This window comes from Panulirus ornatus, chromosome 39 (assembly GCF_036320965.1).
Source record: "Panulirus ornatus isolate Po-2019 chromosome 39, ASM3632096v1, whole genome shotgun sequence".
Lineage (NCBI taxonomy): Eukaryota > Metazoa > Arthropoda > Malacostraca > Decapoda > Palinuridae > Panulirus > Panulirus ornatus.
Window position 1 is genome coordinate 1383085 of NC_092262.1, and position 17383 is coordinate 1400467.

Sequence of the window (17383 nt, forward strand, 5' to 3'; positions counted from 1 at the left end):
TACAGAGCATCAGATTGGGGAAGAGCAGTGCGGTTTCAGAAGTGGTAGAGGATGTGTGGATCAGGTGTTTGCTTTGAAGAATGTATGTGAGAAATACTTAGAAAAGCAAATGGATTTGTATGTAGCATTTATGGATCTGGAGAAGGCATATGATAGAGTTGATAGAGATGCTCTGTGGAAGGTATTAAGAATATATGGTGTGGGAGGCAAGTTGTTAGAAGCAGTGAAAAGTTTTTATCGAGGATGTAAGGCATGTGTACGTGTAGGAAGAAAGGAAAGTGATTGGTTCTCAGTGAATGTAGGTTTGCGGCAGGGGTGTGTGATGTCTCCATGGTTGTTTAATTTGTTTATGGATGGGGTTGTAAGGGAGGTAAATGCAAGAGTCCTGGAAAGAGGGGCAAGTATGAAGTCTGTTGGGGATGAGAGAGCTTGGGAAGTGAGTCAGTTGTTGTTCGCTGATGATACAGCGCTGGTGGCTGATTCATGTGAGAAACTGCAGAAGCTGGTGACTGAGTTTGGTAAAGTGTGTGGAAGAAGAAAGTTGAGAGTAAATGTGAATAAGAGCAAGGTTATTAGGTACAGTAGGGTTGAGGGTCAAGTCAATTGGGAGGTGAGTTTGAATGGAGAAAAACTGGAGGAAGTGAAGTGTTTTAGATATTTGGGAGTGGATCTGTCAGCTGATGGAACCATGGAAGCGGAAGTGGATCATAGGGTGGGGGAGGGGGCGAAAATTTTGGGAGCCTTGAAAAATGTGTGGAAGTCGAGAACATTATCTCGGAAAGCAAAAATGGGTATGTTTGAGGGAATAGTGGTTCCAACAATGTTGTATGGTTGCGAGGCGTGAGCTATGGATAGAGTGTGCGCAGGAGGATGGATGTGCTGGAAATGAGATGTTTGAGGACAATGTGTGGTGTGAGGTGGTTTGATCGAGTAAGTAACGTAAGGGTAAGAGAGATGTGTGGAAATAAAAAGAGCGTGGTTGAGAGAGCAGAAGAGGGTGTTTTGAAATGGTTTGGGCACATGGAGAGAATGAGTGAGGAAAGATTGACCAAGAGGATATATGTGTCGGAGGTGGAGGGAACGAGGAGAAGAGGGAGACCAAATTGGAGGTGGAAAGATGGAGTGAAAAAGATTTTGTGTGATCGGGGCCTGAACATGCAGGAGGGTGAAAGGAGGGCAAGGAATAGAGTGAATTGGAGCGATGTGGTATACCGGGGTTGACGTGCTGTCAGTGGATTGAATCAGGGCATGTGAAGCGTCTGGGGTAAACCATGGAAAGCTGTGTAGGTATGTATATTTGCGTGTGTGGACGTATGTATATACATGTGTATGGGGCTGGGTTGGGCCATTTCTTTCGTCTGTTTCCTTGCGCTACCTCGCAAACGCGGTAGACAGCGACAAAGCAAAAAAAAAAAAAAAAAAAAATATATATATATATATATATATATATATATATATATATATATGTATATATATATATATATATATATATATATATATATATATATATATATATATATATATGTGTGTGTGTATACGTTGAGATATATAGAATGTATATATGCGTGTGTGGACATGTATGTATATACGTGTGTGAGTGTGTTGCATGAGAAAAAGAGGATATAGGATTAGGATTGAATGCCGGCAACTTATATGTGGTTGAGGTGAGGGGAAAAAAATAGAGTGCTGGTTCACTGCGCCCTCGCCACTATCCTGATTGAAACTCAGGCAGCAGTATCTTCCTTGACAGTGATTGTCTGCTACACACTATTACTATAGAATAGCAGCAGTAGGTGCCACCATTTCTCCTGAATCATCCGCGTTTGTGGAGGTCTTGGATCCCCCAAGTGTGCTGTTTCCTGTATTCTCCAGGGGTGTGGGTATGTTGCATCCTTGCCGGGGCGAAGGTCCTAGAATCTCTTAGTGTGCACGGTGTCTGGATCATCTCTTGTCTGCTGGTCATAGATCCTCCAGGCAATGGGAAACTGGGACTCTCTATACTCATTCTTTTTTGTTTTATCTAGGACGAAGATGCACTTGACATGGTGATGATTGGCTAAATGCAACATGTCCGAATAACATTGTTGTATTGCAAATGATTACCGGACACTGTGACTCGAGACTTATATACTAACTTAAATTCTCTCTCAGATGTATGTTTTGTCAGTTGATTAAGCTAACGAATAAAGAGATTATGAAGTAATATTTTGGAAAGTATAAATTAACTAACCACAGTCACCCAAGTCAACGATATAAGCTTGTTTTCTGATATACACTTCTTTATTTGTAACTTTTCGCATATTTCAAAGTAAATTAGGACAAATTACAGTAAACATAATAAGAAGAATGAAATTATCAACTTTTTTCCAAAACATGGAATCAATGAAACTCTTTACGTGAAACGTTCCAGAGTGGTAAAAAGAACAGCCACTGTCACTTGGCGGGAACACACTTCCAGCTGATTCTCATCCCAGCATGTTTTCGTAATAGATTTGTTCCCCTTATCCCTTTTAGTTGATGATGGCCATTCGTTTTATGTCTCTCTAATATTTTGCTTGATGTTTTTTCCATTATTTCCATTCGTCAAATATTTGATCTATCTTGTGTACTTGATTTTGTTTATGATGGTTGCAGATCTCGAGCAGTTCAACTTTTGTAACAGAAGAATCATCAGTTTTAGTTTCCTCTAACCACTGAATTAATTAGTACTTTGTGTAGCCGATTGTTGGAACTTTGTTTGATAATTTGGAATGATATGGAGCATTAGCCATAATAATGACTGGAATGTGTTTCCTTCAGGTGATTGTGGCTGTTTGTTTTTTTCCTCCTCGTAACGTTTCACAAGCAGTGAGTTTCATTCATTCTATGTTTTGAGTAGATTCTGGTCTTCAAATTTTTTTGATGATTACATGTTTCTTCATATGTTTAGTGCAGTTTTCCCAACTCTTGTTAGAATATATGAAAATTTACAAATGAAGCAGCGGGCATCCGAGAACAAGCTTAGATCGTTGACTTGGACGGCTTTTATTATCTAATCTAGACTTACCAAGACAACACTTCATAATCTACTTATTCGTTAGCATTATTAATTGATATATCATGTAGATGAGGGAGAAATTTTAGTGAGTAGATAAGTTTCTATTCACATTATCTGATAATCATTTGAAATACAATGTTATTCGGACATGTTTCATATAGCCAATGTTCACCAACGTGTCAAGTGCATCTTCGTCTAGATAAAACAAAAAGGTGTTGTAGGGGTTCTGGGTCCTACAGGCGCGAGGAGGCATGTATCCTGGACCTTTTATGTCTTTATGCGATCTTGATCCTCCAGATGTGTTGGGTTCTTTATCCTCCATGTTTGGGAGGTTCTGGATCCTTCACGTGTGCGGGATGCATGGACACTTCTAGTATATGGAGGCCCTAGAACCCCGAGATGTGGTGGGATCCTGGATCTCCAGGCTTGAATGGGTCTTAGACTATGTGTCTGTGTGGGTCCTACATCTTCCAGGTGTGGAGATCATCAACCCTACAGGTGTTTGGAAGCCCATGATCCTCCAGGTGTGTACGGGTTCAGTATCAACTACGTATGTGTTCTTTAATCATCCAGATCTTTGGGTTTACTTTATCATATAGGTGTGTGGAAGCTCTGGTTTCTCCAAGTGCATTAGGATTCCAAATTATCCATGTGTGTTAGATGGTATATCCTGAAGGCGTTTGGAATTCTTGATACTGCATGTGAGGGGGTTCAGGATCTCCAAGGTGTGTGGGGGCCCTAGATTCTACACCTGTATCTTTAAGGTGTGTGTGGGAGCATTGGATTATCCAGATATGTGGAAGCCTGAATTCTCCAGATGTATGGAAACCCTGAATTCTCCAGGTGTGGGGGATTCTTTGTCCTAGAGGTGTGTAGGATACCTGGATAATCCAGATGTTAGATACTCATGATCGTATTTTCTTCTCGCAGGTCAAAGATAATAAACAACTGAGACATTTTTTATGGATTTTATTATTTTGTTTGACCTCTTCAGTTGCTCAGGATGTCAGGCTGCAACTCCTACAAGCCGACCCCATAAGAAATTCAACAGATTGTTCCCGACGTCAGTCAGGAAGTCCTGTATGTTGACCACGGTGGTCAGCCGGTCAGGCAGATGAGACGATGAAACCTGTTTCCTCAAACCTCAGTAGCACATTAGGCTGGTCGTCTCCATCCCTCTCAAAAAGTCTGTAGGACATATCTTGGTTAATCAGATATCTACTGTTTCAGTTACGTTCATTACTAAGGGCTGCTGACAAGTAATATATTTAGAGATTGTCGACACGTACAGTGATAAGAAAAGAAACTCTTAACATCTGTCCTGTTCAGGGATTGTTGATATGTGTCATGTTCATAGAATGTTGTCGTATACCATGTTAAAAGACTGTACATATGTATCATTTTTAGGGAATTGTTGACTTGTGTCATGTTCACAGATTGTTGCCATATATTATGGTAAAGGACCCGAGACATGTGTTATGTTCAGAGACTGTTGAGATTTGTTATGTTCAGACACTGTTGACATGTATCATGCTTTGAGATTGTTGACATATATCATTTAAGACACTGTTGACAATTGTCAGGTTCGGACAATGTTGACAGTTGTCATGTTCGGACATTGTTGACATGTACAGAAATACCTGCGGCGCCAGTGACCCTTTTAAGAAACAAAACATTCAATAAAAGTAGATTACCTTAGTACTTCTTATTACACACGCACACACACATACAAACATACATATCGTTTTTATATACATCTTTAATGATGAGAGTAGTGATAGACAAATGATAATATATGATGATAATAATGATAATAGCAATAGCAAAAATAATAATGATAATAATAATAATAATAATAATAATAATAATAATAATAATAATAATAATAATAATAATAATAATAATAATGATAATCATAATAATTATAATGATGATGATAATAATAATAATAATAATTTTTTTCTTTTTTTTTTTTTGCTTTGTCGCTGTCTCCCGCGTTTGCGAGGTAGCGCAAGGAAACAGACGAAAGAAATGGCCCAACCCACCCCCATACGCATGTATATACATACGTCCACACACGCAAATATACATACCTACACAGCTTTCCATGGTTTACCCCAGACGCTTCACATGCCCTGATTCAATCCACTGACAGCACATCAACCCCGGTATACCACATCGCTCCAATTCACTCTATTCCTTGCCCTCCTTTCACCCTCCTGCATGTTCAGGCCCCGATCACACAAAATCTTTTTCACTCCATCTTTCCACCTCCAATTTGGTCTCCCTCTTCTCCTCGTTCCCTCCACCTCCGACACATATATCCTCTTGGTCAATCTTTCCTCACTCATTCTCTCCATGTGCCCAAACCATTTCAAAACACCCTCTTCTGCTCTCTCAACCACGCTCTTTTTATTTCCACACATCTCTCTTACCCTTACGTTACATACTCGATCAAACCACCTCACACCACACATTGTCCTCAAACATCTCATTTCCAGCACATCCATCCTCCTGCGCACAACTCTATCCATAGCCCACGCCTCGCAACCATACAACATTGTTGGAACCACTATTCCTTCAAACATACCCATTTTTGCTTTCCGAGATAATGTTCTCGACTTCCACATATTCTTCAAGGCTCCCAGAATTTTCGCCCCCTCCCCCACCCTATGATCCACTTCCGCTTCCATGGTTCCATCCGCTGTCAGATCCACTCCCAGATATCTAAAACACTTCACTTTCTCCAGTTTTTCTCCATTCAAACTCACCTCCCAATTGACTTGACCCTCAACCCTACTGTACCTAATAACCTTGCTCTTACTCACATTTACTCTTAACTTTCTTCTTTCACACACTTTACCAAACTCAGTCACCAGCTTCTGCAGTTTCTCACATGAATCAGCCACCAGCGCTGTATCATCAGCGAACAACAACTGACTCACTTCCCAAGCTCTCTCATCCCCAACAGACTTCATACTTGCCCCTCTTTCCAAAACTCTTGCATTTACCTCCCTAACAACCCCATCCATAAACAAATTAAACAACCATGGAGACATCATACACCCCTGCCGCAAACCTACATTCACTTAGAACCAATCACTTTTCTCTCTTCCTACACGTACACATGCCTTACATCCTCGATAAAAACTTTTCACTGCTTCTAACAACTTGCCTCCCACACCATATATTCTTAATACCTTCCACAGAGCATCTCTATCAACTCTGTCATATGCCTTCTCCAGATCCATAAATGCTACATACAAATCCATTTGCTTTTCTAAGTATTCCTCACATACATTCTTCAAAGCAAACACCTGATCCACACATCCTCTACCACTTCTGAAACCACACTGCTCTTCTCCAATCTGATTCTCTGTACATGCCTTCACCCTCTCAATCAATACCCTCCCATATAATTTACCAGGAATACTCAACAAACTTATACCTCTGTAATTTGAGCACTCACTCTTATCCCCTTTGCCTTTGTACAATGGCACTATGCACGCATTCCGCCAATCCTCAGGCACCTCACCATGAGTCATACATACATTAAATAACCTTACCAACCAGTCAACAATACACTCACCCCCTTTTTTAATAAATTCCACTGCAATACCATCCAAACCTGCTGCCTTGCCGGCTTTCATCTTCCGCAAAGCTTTTACTACCTCTTCTCTGTTTACCAAATCATTTTCCCTAACCCTCTCACTTTGCACACCACCTCGACGAAAACACCCAATATCTGCCACTCTATCATCAAACACATTTAACAAACCTTCAAAATACTCACTCCATCTCCTTCTCACATCACCACATCACTAATAATAATAATAATAATAATAATAATAATAATAATAATAATAATGATAATAATAATAATAATAATGATAATATTGATAATAGTTATAGTAATAAAAACAATAATGATAATAACAATATTAATAATAATAATAAAATAATAATAATAATAATAATAATAATAACAATAATGATAATAATAATAATAAAAATGATAATCATATTGATAATAATAGTAATAATAATGATAATGATAATGATAATAATAATAATGATAATAATATTAATAATAATAATAATAATAATAATAATAATAATAATAATAATAATAATAATAATAATAATAATAATGAAAATTATAACAATAATCACAGTAACAATAATAATGATAATAATAATGATAATGATAATGATAATGATATTGATAATAATAATATCACAAATGATAATAATAGAATTGATAATAATAAAATAATAATATTAACGATAATGATGATGATAATAACAATAATTATAATTGTAATGATAATCATAATTGTAATGATAATTATAATAGCAATGATAATAATGATAATAATGATATTAATAACAATAATGATAATAATAATAATAATAATAATAATAATAATAATAATAATAATAATAAACATAATAATAATATCCCTGGGGATAGGGGAGAAAGGGTACTTCCCACGTAGTCCCTGCGTGTCGTAGAAGGCGACTAAATGGGGAGGGAGCGGGGGCTGGAAATCCTCCCCTCTTGTTTTTTTTTTAATTTTCCGAAAGAAGGAACAGAGAAGGGAGCCAGGTGAGGATATTCCCTCAGAGGCCCAGTCCTCTGTTCTTAACGTTACCTTGCTAATGTTTGAAAGTTTGAAAGAAGAAGAAAAGAATAGTAACAATAATAATGACAATAATAATAACAATAATGATAGTAATAATCAGGATAATCGTGACAAGTATACTAATAATGATTAATAATCATCATCCCTGTAGATTGGGGAGAAAGTAAACTGCCCAAGTATTCCCTGCGTGTCGTAGAAGGCAACCAGGAAGAGCGGAAGCGTGTGGCTGGAAATCCTTCCGCTCTGTATTACTTTCCAAAAGAAGGAACATAGCAAGGAGCCTAGTGAGGAAGTTTCCCTCTAAGGCTCTGTCATCGGTTCTTGACGTTACCTTGCTCACGCGGGCATTAAGACGAACATGTATAGGAAAAATATTAGCTAAAAGTGCGTCACAATATGTGTAAGCACGTCTATTTCCAGGCAAAACTACTTTCTAATTATGTCCCCAGCTGGATACCTACAAGTATTTGATTATGTTTGGAATCTCTTTACTTTTTTATCCGTTATACTTGGGGAGAGAAACAGGCTTAATGATAGATATCTATGTTTTGTATTATGACCTGTTCAAGGATTTCTCATCTTTACTAAATCAGAGAAATGAGAAAGTTAACTTACCTGAATTGAAGGTCAGAATATGTCGTATTATCATCAAGTCTCAATGTTCGTTGAGGTGCGGTGAAGTTGTCTTCAATCTCAGTGAAGCTGTTGTTGTCTAATAGCCACTGTACTCTAAGATGTGCATACTCGTCCTTTGACACCTAAAATACATGCTCTTGTTACTCTCTTGACTTGAATCATTTATACAATTAGAATCAACCTTCCTGTAATTTTGCTTTCTTCTGTACAATTACCTAAATTGTTTCCTTGTGTCCATTAGTTCAAACCAACTACAAAATGACTCATTACATTGCATATTGTCTCCATCTTAGCAAATATATGTCACGGGATACGTGTGTTGCTGTAGGAATACTCATAGAGTCATATAACATAACTTTGTGTGTCAACCTGATTGGTAATAATGCATTACACCTCACTCTTCCACTTATAAACACATTGTCCCAGACACTTTCTCTATCTAAGGACCATGTCCTGGATAATTCTGCTTTCTGAATACTATATCCCAGAATCTACTACTTTCTAAAGGTATTGTCACAGACACTTTTACGTTCCCAAGAACTTGTCCCAGACATTCCACTTTCCAAAATCCTTGTCCATGATACTTCATTCAACACACCCTATTCCAGACGCCTCTACGTTTTTCACCAATAACCAAGAAGAAAAAAATCCACTTTCTAAAGACTTTACAAGAAACACCTTTATTTTTACCGACCTCACCCCAAACACCTTCTACGTTCTAAGAACCTTCTACCAAACGTTCACTTTCTCGAGACATTTTCTTAAACATTTCTACTTTCTAAAGAATTTATCCCAGACACTTTCTCTTTCCAAAGACCTTGTCTTAAACACTCCCACTTTGTACGAAACTCATTCTGAACATGTCTCTTCTCGGTAAAACTTATATCAAGCAGTCCTAGAGTCTACAGACTTCAGCTCAAAATTTAAGATGCACCATGTTTCTTTGCTTTAAAACTTTAAAATATGTAATAGAATAAGTAAGCATGGAAAAAAAAAATGTATATATATATATATATATATATATATATATATATATATATATATATATATATATATTTTTTTTTTCTTTTAAACTATTCGCCATTTCCCGCATTAGCGAGGTAGCATTAAGAACAGAGGACTGGGCCTTTGAGGGAATACCCTCACCTGGCCCAATTCTCTGTTCCTTCTTTTGGAAAAAAAAAAAAAAAAAAAAAAACGAGAGGGGAGGATTTCCAGCCCCCCGCTCCCTCCCCTTTCAGTCGCCTTCTACGACACGCAGGGAATACGTGCGAAGTATTCTTAATCCCCTATCCCCAGGGATAATATATATATATATATATATATATATATATATATATATATATTTTTTTTTTTTTTTTTAATTTTCCAAAAGAAGGAACAGAGAAGGGGCCCAGGAGAGGATATTCCCTCAAAGGCCCAGTCCTCTGTTCTTAACGCTACCTCGCTAACGCGGGAAATGGCAAATAGCTTGAAAAAAAAAATGAATATATATATATATATATATATATATATATATATATATATATATATATATATATATATATATATATATATATATATATATATATATATATATATATATATATTTGGGAGCGGGTGGCTGGAAATCCTCCCCTCTCATTTTTTTTTTTTTTTTTTCCAAAAGAAGGAACAGAGAAGGAGGCCAGGTGAGGTTATTCCCTCAGAGGCCCAGTCCTCTGTTCTTAACGCTACCTTGCTAATGCGGGAAATGGCGAATAGTTTGGAAGAAAGAAAATATATATATATATATATATATATATATATATATATATATATATATATATATATATATATATATATATATACATACATGCTTGTGGCATAAGAAGAGTGGGAGGTGGGTTGATTAGAAAGGGTAGTGAGTGGTGGGATGAAGAAGTAAGATTATTAGTGAACGAGAAGAGAAAGGCATTTGGACGATTTTTGTAGGGAAAAAATGCAAATTGAGTGGGAGATGAATAAAAGAAAGAGACAGGAGGTCAAGAGAAAGGTGCAAGAGGTGAAAAAGAGGCCAAATGAGAGTTGGGGTGAGAGAGTATCATTAAATTTTAGGGAGGATAAAAAGATGTTCTGGAAGGAGGTAAATAAAGTGCGTAAGACAAGGGAGCAAATGGGAACTTCAGTGAAGGGTGCACATGGGGAGGTGAAAACAAGTAGTGGTGATGTGAGAAGGAGATGGAGTGAGTATTTTGAATGTTTGTTGAATGTGTTTGATGATAGAGTGGCAGATATAGGGTGTTTTGGTCGAGGTGGTGTGCAAAGTGAGAGGGTTAGGGAAAATGATTTGGTAAACAGAGAAGAGGTAGTAAAAGCTTTGCGGAAGATGAAAGCCGGCAAGGCAGTAGGTTTGGATGGTATTGCAGTGGAATTTATTAAAAAAGGGGGTGACTGTATTATTGACTGGTTGGTAAGGTTATTTAATGTATGTATGACTCATGGTGAGATGCCTAAGGATTGGCGGAATGCGTGCATAGTGCCATTGTACAAAGGCAAAGGGGATAAGAGTGAGTGCTCAAATTACAGAGGTATAAGTTTGTTGATGAAGGCTGGGACCTTTTGTGAGATTGAGCCAGTGATTCAAGATATCCTTGAAAAATCTTCAGCTGTGTTGCCACTTATTCAAGGGGAATCAGAGGATGAAGTTGGCTTTAATGATGAGTCCCACTTGGAGCAGGATGAAGAGATGCCCCAAATACCTTTCACTGTGAAGAGAAAGAGTCAACAAAACATGGATTTATTCACTGGACAAGAGTATGTTGGAAACTTAAGTGACCAAAGTTACCGTAATAGTGAACTTCTTCGTAATCTTCGTAGAAGAATGAGTAATCAAAGTAGCTCAGCCCAGGAATTTCTGCACCTTCCCATGTTAAACCATAAATCTGTAATCACCTCGTTAAGTTTGGTATCCCCAAAGAGGCATTAAGATTTTGGATGCCTCCACGCAATTCCCTTGCACTTTGGCATCCCCAAAGTGGCATTAAGAGAGGAGGACGTGGACGAGGTGTTGGGTGGAGAGCGCGCTGGAGGACGGGTTCGGCAAATGAGGAAGAAGACCGATTTCGACGATGAAGGCCTGCACTGTGGCTGAGAGATTGACTTGAGGAGGCAGAAGTGATATTGTGACAGTGATTGTGTCAGCGTCGCGTCGCCTCGCCGCAGTGTATCGAGACAGACTTCCCCAGAACTTTTAAAGGGGAAGTAAATGTTTATAGTTGTGTTAATGGAGTGATAGTTTTCATGCATGGTGTTTTTGACAAGAAAATAGTGAAGTTGGAGAAAAATGTAGCTTAGACATTGAAGCTTATTGACACAGTGGTGAAATTGATGAGAACTGCTATTGACGTTTGTGTGAATAAATTGTACATTTGCTTTTCCATAGCCAGAGGTTGAACCATTATGTGACATTCATTTTTTTTCATTCATTTCAAGCTAAAAGTTTGTTTCTAAATTGTTCTTACATTTTTCATATGTATATATATGTATATGTGTGTGTGTGTGTGTGTATGTGCATATGTGTGTGTGTGTGTGTGTGTGTGTATGTGTATATATATATGTATATTATCCCTGGGGATAGGGGTGAAAGAATACTTCCCACGTATTCCTCGCGTGTCGTAGAAAGCGACTAGAGGGGACGGGAGCGGGGGGCCGGAAATCCTCCCCTCCTTGTATTAACTTTCTAAAATGGGAAACAGAAGAAGGAGTCACGCGGGGAGTGATCATCCTCCTCGAAGGCTCAGAGTGGGGTGCCTAAATGTGTGTGGATGTAACCAAGATGTGAAAAAAGGAGAGATAGGTAGTATGTTTGAGGAAAGGAACCTGGATGTTTTGGCTCTGAGTGAAGCGAAGCTCAAGGGTAAAGGGGAAGAGTGGTTTGGAAATGTCTGGGGAGTGAAGTCAGGGGTTAGTGAGAGGACAAGAGCAAGGGAAGGAGTAGCAATACTCCTGAAACAGGAGTTGTGGGATTATGTGATAGAATGTAAGAAAGTAAATTCTCGATTAATATGGGTAAAATTGAAAGTTGATGGAGAGAGGTGGGTGATTATTGGTGCATATGCACCTGGGCATGAGAAGAAAGATCATGAGAGGCAAGTGTTTTGGGAGCAGCTAAATGAGTGTGTTAGCGGTTTTGATGCACGAGACCGGGTTATAGTGATGGGTGATTTGAATGCAAAGGTGAGTAATGTGGCAGTTGAGGGAATAATTGGTATGCATGGGGTGTTCAGTGTTGTAAATGGAAATGGTGAAGAGCTTGTAGATTTATGTGCTGAAAAAGGACTGATGATTGGGAATACCTGGTTTAAAAAGCGAGATATACATAAGTATACTTATGTAAGTAGGAGAGATGGCCAGAGAGCGTTATTGGATTACGTGTTAATTGACAGGCGTGCGAAAGAGAGACTTTTGGATGTTAATGTGCTGAGAGGTGCAACTGGAGGGATGTCTGATCATTATCTTGTGGAGGCTAAGGTGAAGATTAGTATGGGTTTTCAGAAAAGAGGAGTGAATGTTGGGGTGAAGAGGGTGGTGAGAGTAAGTGAGCTTGGGAAGGAGACCTGTGTGGGGAAGTACCAGGAGAGACTGTGTACAGAATGGAAAAAGGTGAGAACAATGGAAGTAAGGGGAGTCGGGGAGGAATGGGATGTATTTAGGGAATCAGTGATGGATTGCGCAAAAGATGCTTGTGGCATGAGAAGAGTGGGAGGTGGGCTGTTTAGAAAGGGTAGTGAGTGGTGGGATGAAGAAGTAAGAGTATTAGTGAAAGAGAAGAGAGAGGCATTTGGACGATTTTTGCAGGGAAAAAATGCAATTGAGTGGGAGAAGTATAAAAGAAAGAGACAGGAGGTCAAGAGAAAGGTGCAAGAGGTGAAAAAAAGGGCAAATGAGAGTTGGGGTGAGAGACTATCAGTAAATTTTAGGGAGAATAAAAAGATGTTCTGGAAGGAGGTAAATAGGGTGCGTAAGACAAGGGAGCAAATGGGAACTTCAGTGAAGGGCGTAAATGGGGAGGTGATAACAAGTAGCGGTGATGTGAGAAGGAGATGGAATGAGTATTTTGAAGGTTTGTTGAATGTGTCTGATGACAGAGTGGCAGATATAGGGTGTTTTGGTCGAGGTGGTGTGCAAAGTGAGAGGGTTAGGGAAAATGATTTGGTAAACAGAGAAGAGGTAGTAAAAGCTTTGCGGAAGATGAAAGCCGGCAAGGCAGCAGGTTTGGATGGCATTGCAGTGGAATTTATTAAGAAAGGGGGTGACTGTATTGTTGACTGGTTGGTAAGGTTATTTAATGTATGTATGACTCATGGTGAGGTGCCTGAGGATTGGCGGAATGCGTGCATAGTGCCATTGTACAAAGGCAAAGGGGATAAGAGTGAGTGCTCAAATTACAGAGGTATAAGTTTGTTGAGTATTCCTGGTAAATTATATGGGAGGGTATTGATTGAGAGGGTGAAGGCATGTACAGAGCATCAGATTGGGGAAGAGCAGTGCGGTTTCAGAAGTGGTAGAGGATGTGTGGATCAGGTGTTTGCTTTGAAGAATGTATGTGAGAAATACTTAGAAAAGCAAATGGATTTGTATGTAGCATTTATGGATCTGGAGAAGGCATATGATAGAGTTGATAGAGATGCTCTGTGGAAGGTATTAAGAATATATGGTGTGGGAGGCAAGTTGTTAGAAGCAGTGAAAAGTTTTTATCGAGGATGTAAGGCATGTGTACGTGTAGGAAGAGAGGAAAGTGATTGGTTCTCAGTGAATGTAGGTTTGCGGCAGGGGTGTGTGATGTCTCCATGGTTGTTTAATTTGTTTATGGATGGGGTTGTAAGGGAGGTAAATGCAAGAGTCCTGGAAAGAGGGGCAAGTATGAAGTCTGTTGGGGATGAGAGAGCTTGGGAAGTGAGTCAATTGTTGTTCGCTGATGATACAGCGCTGGTGGCTGATTCATGTGAGAAACTGCAGAAGCTGGTGACTGAGTTTGGTAAAGTGTGTGGAAGAAGAAAGTTGAGAGTAAATGTGAATAAGAGCAAGGTTATTAGGTACAGTAGGGTTGAGGGTCAAGTCAATTGGGAGGTGAGTTTGAATGGAGAAAAACTGGAGGAAGTGAAGTGTTTTAGATATCTGGGAGTGGATCTGTCAGCGGATGGAACCATGGAAGCGGAAGTGGATCATAGGGTGGGGGAGGGGGCGAAAATTTTGGGAGCCTTGAAAAATGTGTGGAAGTCGAGAACATTATCTCGGAAAGCAAAAATGGGTATGTTTGAGGGAATAGTGGTTCCAACAATGCTGTATGGTTGCGAGGCGTGGGCTATGGATAGAGATGTGCGCAGGAGGATGGATGTGCTGGAAATGAGATGTTTGAGGACAATATGTGGTGTGAGGTGGTTTGATCGAGTAAGTAACGTAAGGGTAAGAGAGATGTGTGGAAATAAAAAGAGCGTGGTTGAGAGAGCAGAAGAGGGTGTTTTGAAATGGTTTGGGCACATGGAGAGAATGAGTGAGGAGAGATTGACCAAGAGGATATATGTGTCGGAGGTGGAGGGAACGAGGAGAAGAGGGAGACCAAATTGGAGGTGGAAAGATGGAGTGAAAAAGATTTTGTGTGATCGGGGCCTGAACATGCAGGAGGGTGAAAGGAGGGCAAGAAATAGAGTGAATTGGAGTCATGTGGTATACAGGGGTTGACGTGCTGTCAGTGGATTGAAGCAAGGCATGTGAAGCGTCTGGGGTAAACCATGGAAAGCTGTGTAGGTATGTATATTTGCGTGTGTGGACGTGTGTATGTACATGTGTATGGGGGGGGGGGGGGCCATTTCTTTCGTCTTATCCTTGCGCTACCTCGCAAACGCGGGAGACAGCGACAAAGTATAAAAAAAAAAAAAAAAAAAAAAAAAAAAAAAAAAAAAAAAAAAAAAGTTTGTTGAGTATTCCTGGTAAATTATATGGGAGGGTATTGACTGAGAGGGTGAAGGCATGTACAGAGCATCAGATTGGGGAAGAGCAGTGTGGTTTCAGAAGTGGTAGAGGATGTGTGGATCAGGTGTTTGCTTTGAAGAATGTGAGAGAGAAATACTTAGAAAAGCAGATGGATTTGTATGTAGCATTTATGGATCTGGAGAAGGCATATGATAGAGTTGATAGAGATGCTCTGTGGAAGGTATTAAGAATATATGGTATGGGAGGCAAGTTGTTAGAAGCAGTGAAAAGTTTTTATCGAGGATGTAAAGCATGTGTACGTGTACGAAGAGAGGAAAGTGATTGGTTCTCAGTGAATGTAGGTTTGCGGCAGGGGTGTGTGATGTCTCCATGGTTGTTTAATTTGTTTATGGATGGGGTTGTTAGGGAGGTGAATGCAAGAGTTTTGGAAAGAGGGGCAAATATGAAGTCTGTTGGGGATGAGAGAGCTTGGGAAGTGAGTCAGTTGTTGTTCGCTGATGATACAGCGCTGGTGGCTGATTCATGTGAGAAACTGCAGAAGCTGGTGACTGAGTTTGGTAAAGTGTGTGAGAGAAGAAAGTTAAGAGTAGATGTGAATAAGAGCAAGGTTATTAGGTACAGTAGGGTTGAGGGTCAAGTCAATTGGGAGGTAAGTTTGAATGGAGAAAAACTGGAGGAAGTGAAGTGTTTTAGATATCTGGGAGTGGATCTGGCAGCGGATGGAAGCATGGAAGCGGAAGTGGATCATAGGGTGGGGGAGGGGGCGAAAATTCTGGGAGCCTTGAAGAATATATGGAAGTGGAGAACATTATCTCGGAAAGCAAAAATGGGTATGTTTGAAGGAATAGTGGTTCCAACAATGTTGTATGGTTGCGAGGCGTGGGCTATGGATAGAGTTGTGCGCAGGAGGATGGATGTACTAGAAATGAGATGTTTGAGGACAATGTGTGGTGTGAGGTGGTTTGATCGAGTAAGTAACGTAAGGGTAAGAGAGATGTGTGGAAATAAAAAGAGCGTGGTTGAGAGAGCAGAAGAGGGTGTTTTGAGATGGTTTGGGCACATGGAGAGAATGACTAAGGAAAGATTGACCAAGAGGATATATGTGTCGGAGGTGGAGGGAACGAGAAGTGGGAGACCAAATTGGAGGTGGAAAGATGGAGTGAAAAATATTTTGTGTGATCGGGGCCTGAACATGCAGGAGGGTGAAAGGAGGGGAAGGAATAGAGTGAATTGGATCGATGTGGTATACCGGGGTTGACGTGCTGTCAGTGGATTGAATCAGGGCATGTGAAGCGTCTGGGGTAAACCATGGAAAGCTGTGTAGGTATGTATATTTGCGTGTGTGGACGTATGTATATACATGTGTATGGGGGTGGGTTGGGCCATTTCTTTCGTCTGTTTTCTTGCGCTACCTCGCAAACGCGGGAGACAGCGACAAAGCAAGAAAAAAAAAAAAAAAAAATATATATATATATATATATATATATATATATATATATATATATATATATATATATATATATATATATATTTCTTATTTATTTATTTTGCTTTGTCGCTGTCTCCCGCGTTAGCGAGGTAGCGCAAGGAAACAGACGAAATAATGGCCCAACCACCCACATACTCATGTATATACATACACGTACACACGCAAATATACTACTATACATCTATCGTATACATTATATATTAAAACACAGACATATACATATATACACTTGTACATAATTCATACAGTCCGCCTTCATTCATTCCCATCGCCACTCGCCACAAATGAAATAACAACCCTGCCCCCTCATGTGTGCAAGGTAGCGTAGGAAAAGACAACGAAGCACATTCGTTCACACTCAGTCTCTAGCTGCCATGTAATACTGCACCGAAACCCAGCTACCTTTCACATCCAGGCCCCAACACTTTTCATGGTTTACCCCAGACGCTTAACATGCTGGTTAAATCCATTGACAGCACGTCGACCCGGGTATACCATATCGTTCCAAATCACTCTATTCCTTGCACGCCTTTCACCCGCCTGCATGTTCAGGCCCCGATTCACTCAAAATCTTTTCACTCCATCTTTCCACCTCCAATTTGGTCTCCCACATTCCTCGTT

General features: G+C 39.6%; 2 long non-coding RNA genes across 2 annotated transcripts in view; both read right to left on the reverse strand.

Moving 5' to 3' along the window:
• LOC139761237 (uncharacterized) overlaps positions 1 to 17383 on the reverse strand; it is a 581791-nt gene that overhangs the window by 156999 nt on the left and 407409 nt on the right. The gene's annotated exons all lie outside the window — the stretch shown is intronic.
• LOC139761236 (uncharacterized) lies at positions 3991 to 8660 on the reverse strand. The gene is made up of 2 exons (XR_011715484.1): positions 8299 to 8660; positions 3991 to 4225 (listed from the first exon to the last, which is right to left on the reverse strand). It is a non-coding gene; the product is annotated as an uncharacterized lncRNA (long non-coding RNA).